Below are 21,520 nucleotides of genomic sequence, written 5' to 3' on the forward strand. Positions count from 1 at the left end.
ATCTACTCTGCATTTGAATTGCTACTTTAAACTAGTTATTTTTATTTATATTTAAAAAAAAGAGTGGGAGGTGAAAGAGTGGAGGGGAGAAAACAGACATGTTGAGTTTCATCTCAACATCTTTGATACACTCCATGCTCACAGGAATACAGGAGAGATCAAGCTGAATACCATCAGACATAAATGTACATCACTGAACACAAAGAACTTGCATTTATATAGCACCTTTCATGTCCGCGGGAATTCCCAACCTTACTTTACAGCCACTGAATTACTTTTGACGTGTAGTCACTAGTTTTTTAGGCAAATACAGCAGCCAATTTGCACACAATGAGATCCCACAATCAGCAAGATGAATGCACAATTGATCTGTTTTTAGTTAAGTGGTGAATATTGGCCAGGACATGCTAAAACTGACAAACTTCCTCCAAGTAGTAATTTTTATACACCTATATTAATTCTACAGACATAACTGGCAGTTACTGGGTCATTGTTTAGCAGTAATAAATCAAAATTGAAATAAAATAAAGTTTTAACCTGCGAGAGATTAAGGCAAGAGCTCTCCCAAGAAATTTAATCCTATCTTGGAGTATCTCCAGCCATTTCAATGAGACCAATTAGAATCAATTTATCCAAATGAAAACACAGCTGAAGGTCATTTATTACCAAAATTAATTGTTATCTTTTCAGCATTACATCTTGAATCCAAAAGAAAAAAAAGTAACACCGTTTAGAATTCAAAGAGCAAATAGATGGCATGGCAAGCTCCTAATGATAACTAGAAATATTAGCTTACTACAATCACAACTCATGTTGGGCAAAAGTGATTCATTTTCCTACTCATATGGTGTCACCAACCTCGACTGTGTCTCTTCTAAGCAAGTTTCAGCAGGGGGCAGGAAGAACAGCCACTGTGCTCAGTATTCTATCGTGAGGTCCGAGCAGTAAATACAAGTTTAAAACGCACACCATATAGTACACTATAATCTGAGACTCAACAAATTTTGTCCAAATCCACCCTCTTCAGTGGTAATGTCATTTCATTTTGGAAGAATGTTTGTACATAGTCAAAATCTTTTAGAAAATATAGACAGCTACAGACACAGGCAGGATGGGAAGAAGCCCGCTCCCCACTGCCCCATCCATATCCGGCTCTTAAGTCTCAAAGTACAATTTCAAAATTTGCAGATGACACCAAATTGGGGGGTGTAGTTAATACAGAGGAGGACTGCGACAAAATACAGGAGACATTAATAAACTTGCAGAAAAGGCATGTCATTGGCAAATGAGCTTAGATATAGATAAGCGTGAGGTGATACATTTTGGTAGGAAGAATAAGGAGGCCCTGTACTTCTTGCAAAATAAGTGTATAAATGGGTAAAATAAGTGTATAAATGGGGTAGAGGAAGAGAGAGATCTGGGGGTACAGACACATAAATTGAAAGCTACAATGCAGGTTAATAAGGCCATAAAAACAAACAAAACACTGGGGTTCATTTCTAGAGGGATAGAATGGAAAAGCAGAGAAGTTATGTTAAACTTGTATCGAACCTTGGTTAGACCACGCTTGGAGTACTGTGAACAATTCTGGTCTCCATATTATAAACAGGATATAGGGGCACTGGAGAAGGTGCAAAAAAGATTTACTGGAATGATATCAGAACTGAGAGATTATACCCATCAGGAAAAATTGAATAGACTTGGACTCTTTTCTCTAGAAAAGACAGAGGGTGACCTGATTGAGGTCTTTCAGATTATGAAAAGGTTTGATAGGGTAGACGTAGAGACGTAGCTGGATATGGGTTGGGCGGTGGGGAGCGGGCTTCTTCCCATCCTGCCTCCGTCTAACATTCAAAGAACGCATGGATGAACTAAAGAATTTGTTCATCCCAGTTTGGCATAAAAACAAAACAAAAAAGGTGACTCAACCGTGGCTAACAAGGGAAATTAGGGATAGCATAAGATCCAAGGAGAGGACATATAAATTGACCAGAGAAAGCAGTAAACCTAAGGATTGGGAGCAGTTTAGGATCCAACAAAGGAGGACAAAGGGATTAATTAAGAGGGGGGAAATAGAGTATGAGAGTAAGCTTGCAGGGAACATAAAAACTGACTGTAAAAGCTTTTATAGATATGTGAAGAGAAAAAGATTGGTGAAGTCAAGCGTAGGTCCCTTGCAGTCAGAATCAGGGGAATTTATAATGGGGAACAAAGAAATGGCTGACCAATTAAATACATACTTTGGTTCTGTCTTCACAAAGGAGGACACAAATAACCTCCCAAAGATGTTGGGGAACATAGGGTCTAATGAAAGGGAGAAACTGATAGAAATCAGTATTTGTAGGGAAATGGTGTTAGGAAAATTGATGGGATTGAGGGCCAATAAATCCCCAGGGCCTGATAATCTACATCCTAGGGTACTTAAGGAAGTGGCCTTAGAAATAGTAGATGTATTGCTGGTCATCTTCCAAAATTCGATAGACTCTGGAACAGCACCCATGGATTGGCAGGTAGCTAATGTCACCCCACTGATCAGAAAGGGTGGGAGAGAGAAAACAGGGAATTACAGACCGGTAAGCCTGACATCGGTAGTGGGGAAAATGCTAGAGTCCATTATAAAAGGATGCAATAGCAGAGCACTTGGGGGAAAAAAAGTGACCAGATCAGACAAAGTCAACATGGCTTTACAAAAGGTAAATCGTGCTTGACTAATCTACTGGAATTTTTTGAGGATGTAACTGGTAAAATAGATAAGGGAGAACCAGTGGGTGTGGTGTATTAGGATTTTCAAAAGGCTTTCGATAAGGTCCCGCATAAGAGATTAGCGTGTAAAATTAAGGCACATGGGATTGGGGGCAAGGTATTGACTTGGATAGAGAACTGGTTGGCAGACAGAAAGCAAAGAGTTGGAATAAACGTCTCATTTTCCGAGTGGCAGTAGTGGGGTACCGCAGGGATAGGTCCTTGGACCCCAGCTATTCACAATATATATATTAATGATCGGGATGAGGGAACTAGATGTAATATCTCCAAGTTTGCAGAGGACACAAAGCTGGGTGGGCATGTGTGCTGTGAGGAGGATGCCGAGAAACTCCAGTATGATTTGGACAGGTTGGGTAATTAGGCAGAAGCATGGCAGATGCAATAGAACGTGGATAAATGCGAGGTTATCCACTTTGGTGTCAAAAACAGAAAGGCAGATTATTGGGCCAGAAATTAGGATCGGGGGCTTGCCGCGCGTGCAAGCCCCCGATGTGCACCGACATCTGAAGCCTGGGCCTGCTTGGAATTCCTGTCACTGGCCCGGTTCAAATGTCGGCGCGATGTGCTTGCCTGATCCAGCGGCGTAGTTAGTGCGATATGCCGGCTGGGATCAGGTGAGCACTGTGCAGCCAATCAGGGGAGGGGAAACTTCATTCATGAGTTTGACAGTAAGAACTGTCAAACTCATGAAAAGTACAGGCGCCCAAAAGACTAGTTTAACTTTAAATAACATTTTAAAAAACATCCCAATAATTAAATAAACTATAAATAACTTTAAAAAACTATTTTAAACAATTAATCAAATTTTTGCAAAAAATAATTTAAAAATCGTGCCTAAAATTAAACTTACCTTACTGTAAAGTCCTTAAAAACAATAAAGCTGTGGAAAAAATGTTATAATTTTAAATAATAGACCACTTACCTTCAAGAATCCAGTCCTTACGCCTCCTTTTTATATGTGTAAAAAGTTCAGGCCCTTGCACACGGGCAAACCTGTCAAAAAGGAGGAAGTTCAACGCGTGCGCGCAGAGTCCTGCGCGCACGCGTTGGACCTCAAAGCCTTGGAGGAAATGCCGGTTTCCCACGCATGCGCTGTGCATGCTGAAATCCGGCACTTCCAACAGGCCCACGCGCGAGTACCCCGTCCGTACTCACGCGTTGGGACCGGAATTACTGGCCCATTATCTAAATGGCAATAGATTGGGAGAAGGGGAAGTGCAACGAGACCTGGGCGTCCTTGTGCACCAGTCGCTGAAAGTAAGCATGCAGGTGCAGCAGGCAGTTAAGGCGGCAAATGGTATGTTGGCCTTCGTAACAAGAGGGTTCGAGTACAGGAACAAGGATGTCTTGCTGCAGTTGTACAGGGCCTTGGTGAGACCACATCTGGAGTATTGTGCACAGTTTTGGTCGCCTTATCTGAGGAAGGATGTTCTTGCCATGGAAGGAGTGCAGTGAAGGTTCACCAGGCTGATACCTGGGATGGCAAGAATGACATATGAGGAGAGATTGGGTCGATTGGGCTTGTACTCATAGAAACATAGAAGATAGGAGCAGGAGTAGGCCATTCGGCCCCTCGAGCCTGCTCCGCCATTCAATGAGATCACGGCTGATCATCCAAATTCAGTACCCTGTCCCTGCCTTCTCTTCATATCCCTTGATCCCTTTAGCCTTAAGAAATATATCCAACTCCTTCTTGAATATATTTAATGAACTGTCCTCCACCACCCTCAGTGGCAGAGAATTCCACAGGTTCACACTCTCTGGGTGAAGAAATTCCTCCTCATCTCTGTCCTAAATGGCTTACCCCTTATCCTTAGACTGTGACCCCTGGTTCTGGACTCCCCGGCCATTGGGAACATCCTTCCAGCATCTAGTCCTGTTAGAATTTTATAAGTTTCGATGAGATCCCCTCTCATTCTTCTAAATTCCAGCGAGTACAAGCCCAATCGATCCAATCTCTCCTCATACGTCATTCCTGCCATCCCAGGTATCAGTCTGGTGAATCTTCGCTGCACTCCTTCCATGGCAAGAACATCCTTCCTCAGATAAGGTGACCAAAACTGCGCACAATACTCAAGGTGTGGTCTCACCAAGGCCCTGTACAACTGCAGCAAGACATCCTTGTTCCTGTACTCAAACCCTCTCGCTACGAAGGCCAACATACCATTTGCCTTCTTAACCGCCTGCTGCACCTGCATGCTTACTTTCAGCGACTGGTGCACAAGGACGCCCAGGTCTCTTTGCACTTCCCCTTCTCCCAATCTATTGCCATTTAGATAATAATCTGCCTTCCTATTTTTGACACAAAAGTGGATAACCTCGCATTTATCCACGTTATATTGCATCTGCCATGCTTCTGCCCAATCACCCAACCTGTTCAAATCATACTGGAGTTTCTCGGCATCCTCCTCACAGCACACACGCCCACCCAGCTTTGTGTCATCTGCAAACTTGGAGATATTACATCTAGTTCCCTCGTCCAGATCATTAATATATATTGTGAATAGCTGGGGTCCGAGGACCTATCCCTGCGGTACCCCACTAGTCACTGCCTGCCACTCGGAAAAAGAGTTTAGAAGAATGAGGGGGGATCTCATCGAACCTTATAAAATTCTAACAGGACTAGATGCAGGAAGGATGTTCCCGATGGTCGGTGAGTCCAGAACCAGGGGTCACAGTCTAAGGATAAGGGGTAAGCCATTTAGGACAGAGATGAGGAGGAATTTCTTCACCCAGAGTGGTGAACCTGTGGAATTCTCTGCCAAAGAAGGCAGCAGAGGCCAATTCATTAAATATATTCAAGAAGGAGTTGGATATATTTCTTAAGGCTAAAGGGATCAAGGGATATGGAGAGAAGGCAGGAACAGGGTACTGAATTTGGATGATCAGCCATGATCTCATTGAATGGCGGAGCAGGCTCGAGAGGCCGAATGGCCTACTCCTGCTCCTATGTTCTATGTTTCTATGTAGCTGTCTATATTTTCTAATAAAGATTTTGACTGTGTACAAACATTCTTGCAAAATGAAATTACATTACCACTGAAGAGGGTGGATTTGGACAAGTTATTTGTTGAGTCTCAGATTATAGTGTACTATATGCGGGCTAGACCACAACTAAGGGCCATAAATAGAAGATAGTCACTAATAAAGAGGGAATTCAAGAGAAACTTCTTGACCCAGGGAATGGTTAGAATGTGGAACTCGCTATTACATGAAGTCGTTGAGGCGAATAGCCTAAATGCATTTATGGAGAAGCTAGATAAACACACGAGGGAGAAAGGAATAGAAGGATATGTTGATGTGGTTAGATGAAGTAGGGAGGGAGGAAGTTTGTGTGGAGCATAAATACCAGCATAGACCTGTTGGACTGAACGGCCTGATTCTGTGCTGTAAATACTATGTAAAGAAGCAGCACTGTGCTCCTGCAAAAATATTGGGAAGAAATTTAATAGCTTTAAATCTATTTTTTCTATTTGGTCTCCCCATAGCATGGCATTCCCTGGCCACGAGGGCAGCCCAGCAACCTGCTCACAAGCTGCTTCCAATAAGAAGTGAGCCAGGCATTGTAAGGTGTGCGAGTGTTACTCAGGGCGATTTACCTTCACATTTTCATCCAAGGACATATCTCTAAGCCTCCACTTAAGTAATTAATCCTACCACTCCACAGCATAACATGTCGGGAGTACCAATGAGCAACCTACAGTTTTTAATATTTTGAACTGCACTAGAAACAGCTGGGGGGAAAAATTAGAACATCAGTCTTAAGATTGGCATCAACCACCTCAAGATAACAGTCTATTACTACCAGCCACTTTTTTTCCAGTTGAAAAAGGTTTGTGGAGGGCCAAAGCCCGTAGGACAGCAAGGTTGAAAAGAGGAGAGAGGAAGATGAGATTAAACCAATGTGGCAACTCGCTGGTACTATACTTGCTTACCCGGCACAGCTAAACGTCTTGTTGCTCTGTTATAACAAACCACTCCAGTTTTCACACTGTGCCCACAGTTCAGATTTATAGGCCCCCAGGATTTACACTTTGTCTAGACCCCGAGAAACACTTATGGTTAGCTCAGTTTAAAATGCCCCATTAAAAGAAATTCACAATTTCATTCACCAAAGGCCAGTATGTGCTAATTGTGGTGGCTCCCTCTAGATCTCTGTAGAGCAACAGGAGAATAGGTCACCACATTTCGCATTCTGCTCTGGTGACCAGCCAGGTGCTTATACGGGGATTGAATCCACAAAAGCTGTAAGACCCAGTACTGTATTAACTGCTCTTAAAAAAAGCCTTGGTGTTAGAAAAACGATTAACAGAATTCATAGCCAAAAGGGTTTGCATTTTACTCTTATCACTCATATGCATAGAAAAAACCCCTCAAAGACCCAATGTTGCCACTAGGCTTCTTTAGTGTATGGATACATTATAAAAAGGTAAATTCGCCACTCCCATGCTCCCAGCAGGAAGCTATGCTCAAAGGGAGCGCAGGTTAATGATAGGGCTACAACACAGCAGTGCGAACACAGTTTCCCTTCAAGCACCGCTTCCAACTGGGAGTGCTGGGACTGATGAATATACCCTTGCAAGACAAAAAAAAACCTTAAAACAAATTCAACCTTTCATTCCTGAAATGATTCTTAATGTTCAAAATGTCACCAATTTTTTAATTTTTAAAAACCAATGTCATTGAGAGTTCGGCAAGAATCCAGGCCAGCCCTATAGCATCACTACTTGCAATTTGTGAGTACATGTGCATGGAGATTAGGTATTAGTCTCACGTGCCATTTCAAAAGAAACATCTTGGGCTCCATTCCTTGAGGTACAATTAGATTTGCAACTTCTGCAGAACAGTAACACCCATATACTGGCTCCTTGTGGTTACGTTGTAAAAGCATTCTTATTCCAAAAATGTGTGTGTTTAAAATATATAAAAATCAGCAGCAGTCTTGCAGGTTGGATTTTTTGGAGATTGGAAGAGATAATGAAAATACAATTTGAAAGTGCTCAGCTAAAGCACATATACCAGAAACGCTGTCTACGGAGGTCACGGTCCATCATCAAAGACCCTACCCACCCCAGCCACAGTCTGTTCGCCCTCCTGCCATCTGGGAGACGCTACAGATGCATTCGCACCCGTACGACCAGATTTAGGAACAGCTTCTTTCCCAGCGCTGTCATCCTACTGAACTCCACAAATAAATTCTAAAGCCTGCACATCTGCCAATGCACTTTATTATGGTTATATTTATGTTAATATACTACAAGCCAAATGTATGTTGAATGTTTAAATGTCTTAATCCAAATGTACACTCTCGGGAGCTGCAAGCCTACATTTCGTTGTACTGCACTTGTGCACTAACAATGACAATAAAAGTTGATTTGATTTTGATTTGATTTAAAGCAGCCAGCAGTTTAGTAGTAGCCAAGTATGGGCCCATATTATGAAAGCAGGATTAATCCAAAAGGCCCACCCTCCTTCTGAAGAACATTATGCTAGATTTTAGTGGCAACAGCCCAATTAAAAATCAATGGCCCTGCTCACCTCAGAGAAAAATGCCCTCAAACATTAAAGAAAAAAATGTTGCTGCATCTGGGAACAGCTACTGTTACAAATTTTTTTTTTTTTTTTTTATAAACTGATGCCTCATACAAGTAGTGTACCTTTATAGATTCTTGCTTATTTACTGATCATGTTTGCTTAAATTATCTATTGACAACTGACAAATCTAGCCATTTCTGCAAAACAGTTTTAGTCCTGAAAGAACTGTATTTCTACACCATCAGTAATGTTCTGCTTCTGTAATTCTGCAATTGTCCATACTGGCTCCTATTTAAATGCCGTCAAACACTGCAAGAATGCAGTCATTTATACTTATGGGGCTTTGTGCTTAAGATACAAATTATGTTAGGATTGTAAACAAAAAAACACAACTTCCTTGCTAATGTCATATTGCTGAAAACATCCATTTTTGAAGCACTAAACAAACATTACCGTAGGAAAGTTTGAACAGAATGCACTGAATTTTGTTCCCACCTAAACATTCTAAATACAAATACAGCAGTACATCAAACCACAGAGAGATAACACCCCTATCAATTGGGCTTCCAGCAGGCGACACTCGACTCGCAACAGACTACACCGCTTCAATCTCAAACACAGGCATTCAAGCTCTCTTTGCCTTCATTGTGCAACATGCCTAATTCAAGAAAGAACTTGCATTTATAATAGCATCTTCGACAACCTCAAACTGTTCCACAGCCAATGAGGTACTTTTTGAAGTGTAGTCACATAGGGAAACACAGCAGCCAATTTGCATACAGCAAGGTCCCAGATAATCTGTTTTTGATGGTTTTGGTTGAGAGATGTTGGCCAGGGCAGCAGGAGAACTCCCCTGCTCAGAGTAGCACCATGGAATCTTTTACGTCCACCTGACAGGACAGACAGGACATCAGCTTAACATCTCATCTGAAAGATGGCACCTCCCAACACTGCAGCACTCCCTCATTACTGCACTAAAGTGTCAGCATAAATTATGTGCTCAAGTCTCTGGAATGGAGCTTTAATCCACGACCTTCTGATTCAGAAGCGAAAGTGCTACCACTGAGCCAATTGAAATCAATTGATCGTACACAGCACAAGAACATTTGGGGAGGAGTTGGAAATGAGTGGTAAGCTACAAGAACTAACTAGTAATATCCTACTGGAGGCAAATCTACTGGTTGGATCAAGAAGCTGTATGAATGGTAGTCACAACGAAATCAGTAGGACAGAGCATTGTGCCCTCACAGCTGCAAGAGGAAGGAAGGGTGGTGGCACGAGTTACTAAAAAAGATTCTGAAGCACTCAGCCAATGAAACTTTCAAAATCCAAAGTAATTCTACTTTTCCTCTTGCATGTAGTTCAGCTCCAAAGTTCCCTGCTGTCATTTTTTTTCTTCAAGCAAAGGCATACCTACAAGAACAATAATCTCGCATATACAGCTTATTATTCAATCAACAAAAACTCAGCTAGGCTGATGTGCTGTAGCAGTTCGCTGTACCAAGACCACTGCTCATCTCTATTAAGGAAAACTGTTAAAAGCAACAGTGTCATCTGTACTCAACCACCCAACAGCTGCATGTTAGAAATTCATTAAAATCATTGTAAAAGAGTCTTAAAATAAATATGTTTAAATGTCAACAGTTATGATCTAGGAATATTTAAAATGAATGATAATTTACTCGGTGATCTCCTGTGATATTGCTGACAGACAAAAGTAAAAACGTTCTCTCTTCCTTTAACTGTTTGCTTCAATTTGTATATCTTAATTTTATAAAAAATTAAACTGCCCACACATGCAGCTTAATTTTTCCTCCTCCTAATGCATTTGAGGTATGCAGAGCCTGGTTTCACTCAGTTTAGCATATTATATAAATCTTGAATTTGTGCAAATCATTGGTTTGGTCACAGTTAAGCGTGCGGTCCTTTGCACCCCATTATAGGAAGAATATTAGAGCTAGGAAAAGGGTACAACAAGAAGTCATTAGAACACCAAGAATGAGAAGTTAGTTATAAAGAAAGGATTGAAAAATTGGGGTTTTTTCACTGGACCAGATAGAATTAAGGGGGAGGAGCTAAGAGGTTTTCAAAATTATGAAAGCTTTTAAGAGGGTAAATAATGAAAGATTGTTTCCACTAACAGGGGAATCAGTCCCAGTCACCGAAATGCTATTAAGTTAAACAAATCAGACCCCAACTCCATGCCTAAGCAGTAACCAGCAGGTTGCTAAACTCTTTCCCAAAAAAGGGTGCATGAGCAAAATAAACTCAGTTCCATTAAGTATCAAAGTAATTGCATATTTTATTCTTCGGTGGCAGGGACCCTAGGTCATTGATTTGATAACAGGCATGTTGAGTCTCTAAGCTACTCCTAGACAGGAAAAGCCCATTTCCTCTGGAAAAAGCAAGTAGAAGGCACAGGAGGCCCGACTGGAAGCAAGAGGTCGGTGATTATCTGATGGGACCAGTGCAGGTGTAGGGGAGGTAGGTCAGGGTGGAGGCTGCAGGAGGGAGACCCAGGAGCATTGACTGAGCTCAGGCAACAGCAGTTTGAAATTAGAGTAGGAGAGAAGTCAGCAGCAGCAGCAGCAACCTGTGGTAATCACATGCCCAGAAATATCATTGGCCAAATAAATAGGAACGGAGGAGACATGCATTAATTCCCAAGGACCAATCAAATCTCCAGAAAGCAATATACGATAGCAAAATACTGCAGATGCTGGAAATCCGAAACAGAAAATGCTGGAAAAACTCAGCAGGCCAGACAACATCCGTGGAGAGAAATTAGAGTCAACGTTTCGGGTCTTGATAAAGGGTTTTGACCCGAAACATTGACTCATAATTTCTCTCCACGGATGTTGCCTGGCCTGCTGAGTTTTTCCAGCATATTCCGTTGTTACTCCAGAAAGCAATGACTGAATGAGTTCATTTCCTTATTTAGCCCAAATTTAAGGATAGATGATGCAAAAATAACACGCGTTTCTTTTTAAAAGTGGCACTCGGGCATTAGACGGCCTTTTCAAAAAAAAGTCTAGGGATGTGACTACATGTGCAGATCTTTCATCAGATACAGACATTTCAGCACTTGACACGGAGTAAAGGAGGCTTCTGAAGTACAATGTGTACAATTCACAATAGTTCACAATTCTGGGTCTCACACAACTGGATCGTATCTTACAGACAGTAACCTGTCGGTTAATTTAGGTTTCCTCTCCAACCCCACACCCTCAGATGCTGCAAGTGTACTTAACAGGAAAATGATCAGAAAGGTCATTTGCAGATTCAAGCCGCAATAAAAGAAATTTAAGGTGCAGTTAGAGCAATTTTAATGGTGGAAACCAGCAAACAAATTGCAGTCAAATATTTACACTCGTCATTTTCCCATGTCTCAATAAGCTGCCTACTGTATCTTCATTCAGAACGGCAAACAAGCTGGTTACTCAGCAGGTGGATAATCACTAAAAATACCATAAATGTTACTACGCCCACATCCACTAGGACAGTAATGACTGACGGGTAGGAAACAAAGTTAGTCCAAATAAGTTTAAACTCAGGTATTTCATTTGAAAGTTCAATGCAGTAGCACCGGTAGCATTTGGGCTCACCTGACAGAAGGGATTGTGATCAGAAAAAATATCACTGGCATATATTTTGAATTTCATCAGATAATGCCCAGATTTGAAATGAAGCACGACTTTGTTGCAAGAGCAGGAGTAGGCCATACAGCCCCTCGAGCCTGCTCCGCCATTCAAGATCATGGCTGATCATCAACAACTCCACTTTTCCGCCCCATCTCCATATCCTTTGATGCCCCTAGAGTCCAAAAATCTATCTATCTCAGCCTTGAATATACTCACTCAGCATGCACAGCCCTCTGGAGCAGAGAATTCCAAAGATTCACAACCCTCAGTGAAGAAATTCCTCCTCATCTCAGTCTTAAATGGTCTACCCCTTATCCTGAGACTATGCCCCCTAGTTCTAGACACTCCAGCCAGGGGAAACAACCTCTCAGCATCTACCCTGTCAATCCTCTTCAGAATCGTGTATGTTTCAATGAGATCACCTCTCATTCTTCTAAACTCCAGAGAGTATAGGCCCATTCTACACAATCTCTCATCATAGGACAGCCCTCTCATCCCAGGAATCAATCTAGTGAATCTTTGTTGCTCCGCCTCCAAGGCAAGTATATCCTTCCTTAGATAAGGAGACCAGAATTGTGTACAGTACTCCAGGTGTGGTCTCACCAAGGCCCTGTACAATTGTAGCAAGACTTCCTTACTCTTATACTCCAACCCCCTTGCAATAAAGGCCAACATGCCATTTGCCTTCCTTATTGCTTGCTGTACCTGCATGCTAGCTTTCTGTGTTTCTTGCACGAGGATAAAAAACGATGAGCTTAACAACTTCTACGCTCGCTTCGACAGGGACAACAGGGAGCCGGCTACCAAAGCCTTGCCACCCCCGGAAGACCAGGTGCTCACTCTGTTGACCGCCGACGTAAGGGGTGTTCTGCGCGGAGTGAACACACGAAAGGCTGCTGGACCGATGGCATCCCTGGACGGGTACTCAAGGAATGTGCTGATCAGCTGGCTGATGTCTTCACCGCCATCTTCAATGTCATTGGCCCAGGCAGTAGTCACTACATGCTTCAAGACCGCTACCATTATTCCTGTGCCAAAGCAAACGGCTGTGACGTGCCTGAACGACTATCGACCTGTTGCACTCACACCCATCATAATGAAGTGTTTCGAGAGATTGGTCCTGGCTCACATCAAAGCCAGTGTTCCCGCCTCTCTTGACCAACACCAGTTTGCCTATCGTGCAAACAGATCACAGATCACAGAAACCCCACAGTGCAGATAGAGGCCATTTCGGCCCATCGAGCCTGCACCGACACATATCCCACCCAATCCCCGTAACCCCTACACCAACACATATCCCCATTTAATCCCCCTAACACTAAGGGTCAATTTATCATAGCCAATCAACCTAACCCGCACATCTTTGGACTGTGGGAGGAAACCGGAGCACCCGGAGGAAACCCACGCAAACACGGGGAGAATGTGCAAACTCCACACAGACAGTCGCCCGAGGCCAGATTCGAACCCGGGTCCCTGGCGCTGTGAGGCAACAGTGCTAACCACTATGCCACCGTGCTGTGGAGGATCAACGGAGGATGCAATCACAACTGCTCTACACTCTGCACTGAATCACTTAGATGGTAAAGAGACCTACATCAGAATGCTGTTCATAGACTACAGCTCAGCATTCAACACTATCGTCCCCAACAAGCTGGCCACCAAACTCCACACTCTTGGCCTGAACACTTCCCTCTGCAACTGGACCCTGGACTTCCTAACAAACAGACCCCAGTCTGTCAAATTAGGTAACCACACCTCCACCCCACTGACCTTGAACACAGGGGCCCCACAAGGATGTGTGCTGAGCCCCCTCCTCTACTCCCTCTTCACCCACGACTGTGTGGCTGTTCATGGTTCCAACACCATCATCAAGTTTGCGGATGATACCACGGTAGTAAGCCAGATCACCAACAATGATGAGTCAGCCTACAGGGAGGAGGTCCAGCATCTCGTGAAGTGGTGCGCCGATAACAACCTGGCCCTTAACATCAAGAAAACCAAAGAAATCATTGTGGACTTCAGGAAGTCTAAAGGCGGAAGTCACACCCCCATCCACATCCATGGGGCTGTGGTGGAAAGGGTGGACAGCTTTAAGTTCCTCAGAGTCCACATGACGGAAGACCTCTCCTGGTCCCTCAATACCTCCTCTCTGGTGAAGGCGGCCCAGCAGTGCCAATATTTCCTAAGGAGGCTGAAGGGATGTAACCGGTCACCCCTGATCCTCTCTAACTTTTACCGCTGCACAATAGAGAGCATCCTGACGAACTGTATCACAGTATGGTATGGCAGCTGTAGCTATGACCGGAAAGCCCTGCAGCGGGTAGTCAAAACTGCCCAACGTATTACCGGCACCCGGCTACCGACCATAGAGCACATATACCAGAAACGCTGTTTACGGAGGTCACGGACCATCATCAAAGACCCTACCCACCCCAGCCACAGTCTGCTCGCCCTCCTGCCGTCTGGGAGACGCTACAGAGGCATTCGCACCCGAACAACCAGATTTAGGAACAGCTTCTTTCCCAGGGCTGTCATCCTACTGAACTCCACAAATAAACTCTAAAGCCTGCACATCTGCCATTGCACTTTATTTTGGTTATGTTTATGTTAATGTATTACAAGCCAAATGAATGTTGAATGTTTAAATGTCTTAATCTAAATGTACACTCTCGGGAGCCGCAAGCCTACATTTCATTGTACTGCACTTGTGCACTAACAATGACAATAAAGTTGATTATTATTAAATCTCTCTGAACAACATTTGAAAGTTTCTCACCATTTAAAAAACTGTTTTTCTATTCTTCTTACCGAAGTGAATAACCTCACATTCCCTACATTATACACCATCTGCCACCTTACTGTCCACTCACTTAGTCTATCTATATCCCTTTGCAGACTCTGTATTCTACTCACAGCTTACTGTCCCAGCTAGCTTTGTATCATCAGCAAACTTGGATACATTACACTCGGTCCCTTCATCTAGGTCATTAATATAGATTGTAAATAGCTGAGGCCCCAACACAGCACCCTACTAGTTACAGCCTGCCAACCTGAAAAAGATCAGTTTATCCCTACTCTCTGTTTTCTCTCTGTTAACCAATCCTCTATCCATGCTACTATATTACCCCCAACCCCATGAGTCCTAATCTTGTGTAATAACCTTTTATGTGGCACCTCATCGAATACCTTTTGGAAATCCAAATATACTACATCCACTGGTTCCCCTTTATCTATCCTGCTAGTTACACACTCAAAAAACTCATTAAACACGATTTCCCTTTCATAAAACCATGTTGACTCTGCCTAATCAAGTTATGATTTTCCAAGTGACTTGATACCACTTCCTTAACAATAGATTCCAGCATTTCCCCGACAACTGATGTCAGGCTAACTGGCTTGCAATTCCGTTTTTTCCTCTTGCTTCTTTCTTGAACAGCGGTGTTACATTTGCAACCTTCCAATCCACTGGGGCCATTCCAGAATCGAGGGAATTTTGAAAGATCAAAACCAATGCATCTACTATCTCTTCAACCAGCTCTTTTAGAACCCTAGGATGTAGGCCGTCAGGTCCAGGGGATTGGTCGGCTTTTAGTCCCATTAGTTTCTCTAGTACTTTTTCTCTACTTATATTAATTACATTAAGTTCCTCACCCTCATTAGAACCTTGGTTCCCCACCATTTTTGGAATGCTTTTTGTGTCTTCTACAGTGAAGACAGATACAAAATATTTGTATAAAGTTTCTGCCATTTCCTTATTCTCCATAATAATTTCTCCTGTCTCAGCCTCTAATGGACCAACGTTTACTTTTGCTACTCTTTTCCTTTTTACATACTTGTAGAAACTCTTACAATCTGCTTTTATATTTCTTATTAGTTTTCTCTCTCATTCTATTTTTTTCCCCTCATCAATTTTTTGGTCAACCTTTGCTGTTTTCTGAAACTCTCCCAATCCTCAGGCTTATTATTATTCTTCACAACATTATAAGCTTCTTCTTTCAATCTAATGCTATCCTTAACTTCCTTAGTTAGGCACGGTTGAATCACTTCTCCCATGGAGTTTTTGTTTCTCAATGGAATGTATTTTTGTTGCGAATTATGAAATATTTCTTTAAATGCTAACCACTGCTTACCTTTTAATCTATTTTTCCAATCTATTTCAGCCAACTCGTCCCTCATACCTATGTAATTAGCTTTATTTAAGTTTAAGACTCTAGTTTCGGACTTAGGCAAGTCACTCTCAAAATTAACGTGAAATTCTATCATATGATCACTCTGCCCCAGAGGATCCTTTACTATGAGATTGGTAATTAACCCTGTCTCATTACACAATACAAGATCTAAAATAGCCTGTTCCCTGGTTGGTTCCATGACATATTGTTCTGGGAAACTGTCCCAAATGCATTCCATGAACTCGTCCTCCAGACTACTTTTGCCAATTTGATTTGTCCAGTCTATATGAAGGTTAAAGTCCCCCAAGATTATTGCATTAGCTTTGTTGCAAGCTCCTACTATTTCTTGATTAATATTCTGTCCAATGGTATAGCTACTGTTAGGGGGCCTATATATTACTCCTACCAGTGTTTTCTGCACCCATACTGATTCTACTCCTGATCTTCCGAGCCAAGATCCTTTCTCGCAACTGTCCTAGTCATCCTTTATTATCAGGGCTACTCCCCCTCCTATTCCATTCTGCCTGTCTTTTCAAAACGTCAAGTACCCTGGAACATTTAGGTCCCAACCTTGGCCACCTTGCAACCATGTCTCAGTAATGGCTATTAGATCAAACCCATTTACCTCTATTTGTGCCACTAGTTCATCTATCTGGTTACAAATGCTTCATGCATACAGATAAAGAGCCTTTAATTTAAATTTTTTACCATTGTTCCCTGCTTTGACCTTATTCTCTGCTGCACTGCTACCATTAAACTCTGTCCCTTCCGGTCACACTGCTTATTTTTACCCAAATCGCTACACTGCTCTATTGCCTTGATCTTTCTCTTTAGATTTCTAAATTTCCCCTCACCTGACTCCTCCCCCCACTTTCAGTTTAAAGCCCTATCTACAGCCCTAGTTATTCGATTCGCCAGGATGCTGGTCCCAGCCCAGTTTAATTGGGGCCCGTCCCGACGGAACAGCTCTCTTTCCCCAGTACGGTTGCCAGTGCCCCATGAATTGAAAGTCCATTTTCCCACACCACTCTTTGAGCCACACATTTAACTCTGATGAATATGATTTGATTGGGATTACGGAAACATGGCTCCAGGGTGGCCAAGGCTGGGAACTCAACATCCAGGGGTATTCAATATTCAAGAAAGATAGGCAAAAAGGAAAAGGAGGTGGGGTAGCATTGCTGGTTAAAGAAGGGATTAACACAATTGTAAGGAAGGATATTAGCTCTGATGATGTGGAATCTGTATGGGTAGAACTGAGAAATACCAAGGGGCAGAAAACATTAGTGGGAGTGGTATATAGACCTCCAAACAGTAACGCGGAGGTTGGGGATGGCATTAAAAGGGAAATTAGAGAAGCAGGCAATAAGGGAACAGCAGTCATCATGGGTGACTTTAATCTACATATAGATTGGGCTAACCAAATTAGTAACAATACTGTGGAGGAGGAATTCCTGGAGTGCTTACGGGATGATTTCCTGGACCAATATGTTCAGGAACCAACCAGAGATCAGGCCATCTTAGACTGGGTATTATGTAACGAGAAAGGATTAATTAGCAATCTTGTTGTATGAGGCCCCTTGGGTCGGAGCGATCATATGATAGACTTCTTCATTAAGATGGAGAATGAAATAGTTGACTCAGGGACTAGGGTCCTGAATTTAAATAAAGAAAATTATGATGGTCTGAGGCACAAGTTGGGTAGGATTGATTGGGGAATGTCACTCAAAGGGTTGACGGTGGATAGGCAATGGCAAACATTCAAAGACCGCATGGATGAACGACAGAATTTGTTCATCCCAGTTTGGCATAAAAATAAAACAAAAAAGGTGACTCAACCATGGCTAACAAGGGAAATTAGGGATAGCATAAGATCCAAAGAGAGGACATATAAATTGGCCAGAAAAAGCAGTAAACCTGAGAACATAAGAAATAGGAGCAGGAGTAGGCCAATCAGCCCCTCGAGCCTGCTCCGCCATTCAATAAGATCATGGCTGATCTGATCCTAACCGCCAATCTACTATCACTGAACCATCTCCTGAATCTACAAAATTAGACACACGAAGTAGGAGCAGGATCAGGCTACATGGCCCCTGGGCCCGCTCCGCTGCCCACAGGGCCATGACCAATCCGAACCTAGACTCATGTCCAATTTCCTGCCCGTTCCCCATAACCCTTTACTTCCGTGAAACTGTCTATTTCTGTTTTAAATTTATGTAATGATGTAGCTTCTAGAGCTTTTTGGGGCAGTATATTCCATGGACCTACCACCCTCTGAGTGAAGTAGTTCCTCCTCATCTCAGTTTTGAAAGAGCAGCCCCTTATTCTAAGACTATGCCCCCTAGTTCTAGTTTCACCCATCATCGGGAACATCTTCCCCGCATCCACCCGATCCAACCCCTTCACAATCTTATGTGTTTCAATAAGATCGCCGCTCATTCTTCTGAACTCCAATGAGTAGAGTCCCAATCTACTCAACCTCTCCTCATACGTCCATCCCCTCATCCCCGGGATTAACCGAGTGAACCTTCTTTGTACTGACTCGAGAGCAAGTATGTCCTTTCTTAAGTATGGACACCAAAACTGTACGCAGTATTCCAGGTGCGGTCTCACCCATACCTTGTACAACTGAAGCAATACCTCCCTATTTTTATATTCTATCCCCCTAGCAATGAAAGCCAACATTCCATTGGCCTTCTTAATCACTTGCTGCACCTGCATACTAACCTTTTGAGTTTCGTGCACCAGGACCCCCAGATCCCTTTGTACTTCAGTACTTTCCAATTTCTTGCCATTAAGATAATAACTTGCTCTACGATTTTTCCTGCCAAAGTGCATAACCTCACACTTTCCAGTATTGTATTCCATCTGCCAAATCTCTGCCCACTTACTTAGCCTGTCTATGTCCCCTTGCAGGTTTTTTATGTCCTCCTCACTCACTACTTTCCCCCCCATCTTAGTATCATCTGCAAACTTTGGTATGTTACACTCGGTCCCCTCCTCCAAATCGTTAATATAGATTGTAAAGAGTTGGGGACCCAGCACTGACCCCTGCGGAACACCACTAGTTACTGATTGCCAGTTTGAGAATGAACCATTTATCCCAACTCTCTGCCTTCTGTTAGATAGCCAATCCTCTATCCATGCCAGAATATTACCCCCAATCCCGTGATTTTTTATCTTAAGCAATAATCTTTTGTGTGGCACCTTGTCAAATGCCTTTTGGAAGTCTAAATACACTACGTCCACTGGTTCCCCTTTATCCACCCTATATGTTACTTCCTCAAAGAACTCCAGCAAATTTGTCAAACATGACTTCCCCTTCATAAAACTATGCTGACTTTGTCCTATTAAATTATGATTATCCAAATGTCCTGTTACTGTCTCCTTAATAATGGACTCCAATATTTTACCTACCACAGATGTTAGGCTAACTGGTCTATAGTTTCCAGCCTTCTGTCTACTGCCCTTTTTAAATAAGGGCGTTACATTAGCAGTTTTCCAGTCTGCCGGGACCTTTGCCGATTCCAGGGAGTTTTGGAAAATTATTACCAATGCATCCACAATCCCTGCCGCCACTTCCCTCAAGACCCTAGGATGTAAGCCATCAGGTCCAGGTGATTTATCTGCCTCGAGTCCCATTATTTTACCAAGTACCACTTCCTTAGTGATTTTGATCGTGTTTAGCTCCTCCCCCCCCCCTATAGCCCCCTGTTTGTCCAGTGTTGGGATATTCTTAGTGTCTTCTACTGTAAAGACTGGTGTAAAATATTCATTGTGTTTTTGCCATCTCCATATTTCCCACCATTAATTTCCCGGTCTCATCCTCTAAGGGACCAACATTTACTTTAGCCACCCTTTTTCTTTTTAAAGAACTATAGAAACTCTTACTATCTGTTTTTATATTTTTTGCTAATTTACTTTCATAATCTATCTTCCCTTTCTTAATCAATCTTTTTGTTACTTTTTGCTGTCTTTTAAAGTTTTCCCAATCCTCTATCCTCCCACTAGATTTGGCTACCTTATATGCCCTTGTTTTTAGTCGAATACTATCCTTAATTTCTTTACTTAGCCACGGATGGCTGTCTTTTCTTTTACACCCTTTTCTTCTCAGTGGAATATTTTTTTTTTTGGAAGTTGTAAAGTAACTCCTTAAATGTACACCACTGATCATGTATCGTCTTACACTTTAATCTATTTTCCCAATCCATTCTACTCAATTCCGCTCTCATACCTTCATAGTCTCCTTTATTCAAGCTTAGCACGCTTGTTTGAGATCCAACCTTCTCACCCTCTAATTGAATATGGAATTCAACCATGTTATGGTCACTCATTCCAAGGGGATTCTTTACTAGGACATTTTTAATTAATCCTGTCTCGTTACACAGGACCAGATCCAAGGTTGCTTGCCCCCTGGTTGGTTCAGTTACATACTGCTCAAGAAACCCATCCCTAATACACTCAATGAACTCATCCTCAAGGCAGCCCTGCCCAATTTGATTTGTCCAATTAATATGAGTGTTAAAATCCCCCATAATTATAGATGTTCCCTTATTACAAGCCTCAGCTATTTCCTGATTGATACTCCGTCCAGAGTTGCCACTGTTCGGAGGCCTATAGACTACGCCCACTAGTGTTTTTTTCCCCATATTATTCCTTACCTCCACCCAAACGGTTTCATTATCCTGATCTTTTGACCCAATATCATTTCTCTGTATTACAGTGATTCCTTCCTTTATTAACATAGCCACCCCACCTCCCCTTCCTTCCTGCCTGTCCTTCCTGATTGTTAAATGACCTGGTATGTTTAATTCCCAGGCATTGTCACCCTGCAGCCATGTTTCTGTAATGGCCACAAGATCATACCCATATGTAGTTATTTGTGCCATTAACTCGTCTATTTTGTTACGAAAGCTACGTGCATTCAGATAGAGAACTTTCAAATATGTTTTGTGACACGTAGTTCCTGCTTTTGCCCTTTTTATTACTTTACCTTTTACTCCATACCGTCTGCCCTTCCTGACACACTCTGGGGATTGGGAGCAGTTTAGGATTCAACAAAGGAGGACAAAGGGATAAATTAAGATGGGGAAAATTGAATACGAGAGTAAGCTTGCAGGGAGCATAAAAACTGACTGTCTGTAAAAGCTTTTATAGATATGTGAAGAGAAAAAGATTGGTGAAGTCAAGCGTGGGTCCCTTGCAGTCAGAATCAGGGGAATTTATAACAGGGAACAAAGAAATGGCAGACCAATTGAATACATATTTTGGTTCTGTCTTCACAAAGGAGGACACAAATAACCTCCCAGAGATGTCGGGGAACATAGGGTCTGATGAAAGGGAGAAACTGAAAGAAATCAGTATTTGTAGGGAAATGGTGTTAGGGAAATTGATGGGATTGAAGGTGAATAA

General features: G+C 42.5%; 1 protein-coding gene across 2 annotated transcripts in view; it reads right to left on the reverse strand.

The window, feature by feature from the left end:
• The window catches only part of LOC147123355 (zinc finger SWIM domain-containing protein 6), a 251,037-nt gene that overhangs the window by 133,516 nt on the left and 96,001 nt on the right, over window positions 1-21,520 (reverse strand). The window lies entirely within an intron of this gene.

This window comes from Somniosus microcephalus, chromosome 2 (assembly GCF_052327205.1).
Source record: "Somniosus microcephalus isolate GS21.2 chromosome 2, FLI_Smic_1.0, whole genome shotgun sequence".
NCBI classification, from domain to species: Eukaryota; Metazoa; Chordata; class Chondrichthyes; order Squaliformes; family Somniosidae; genus Somniosus; species Somniosus microcephalus.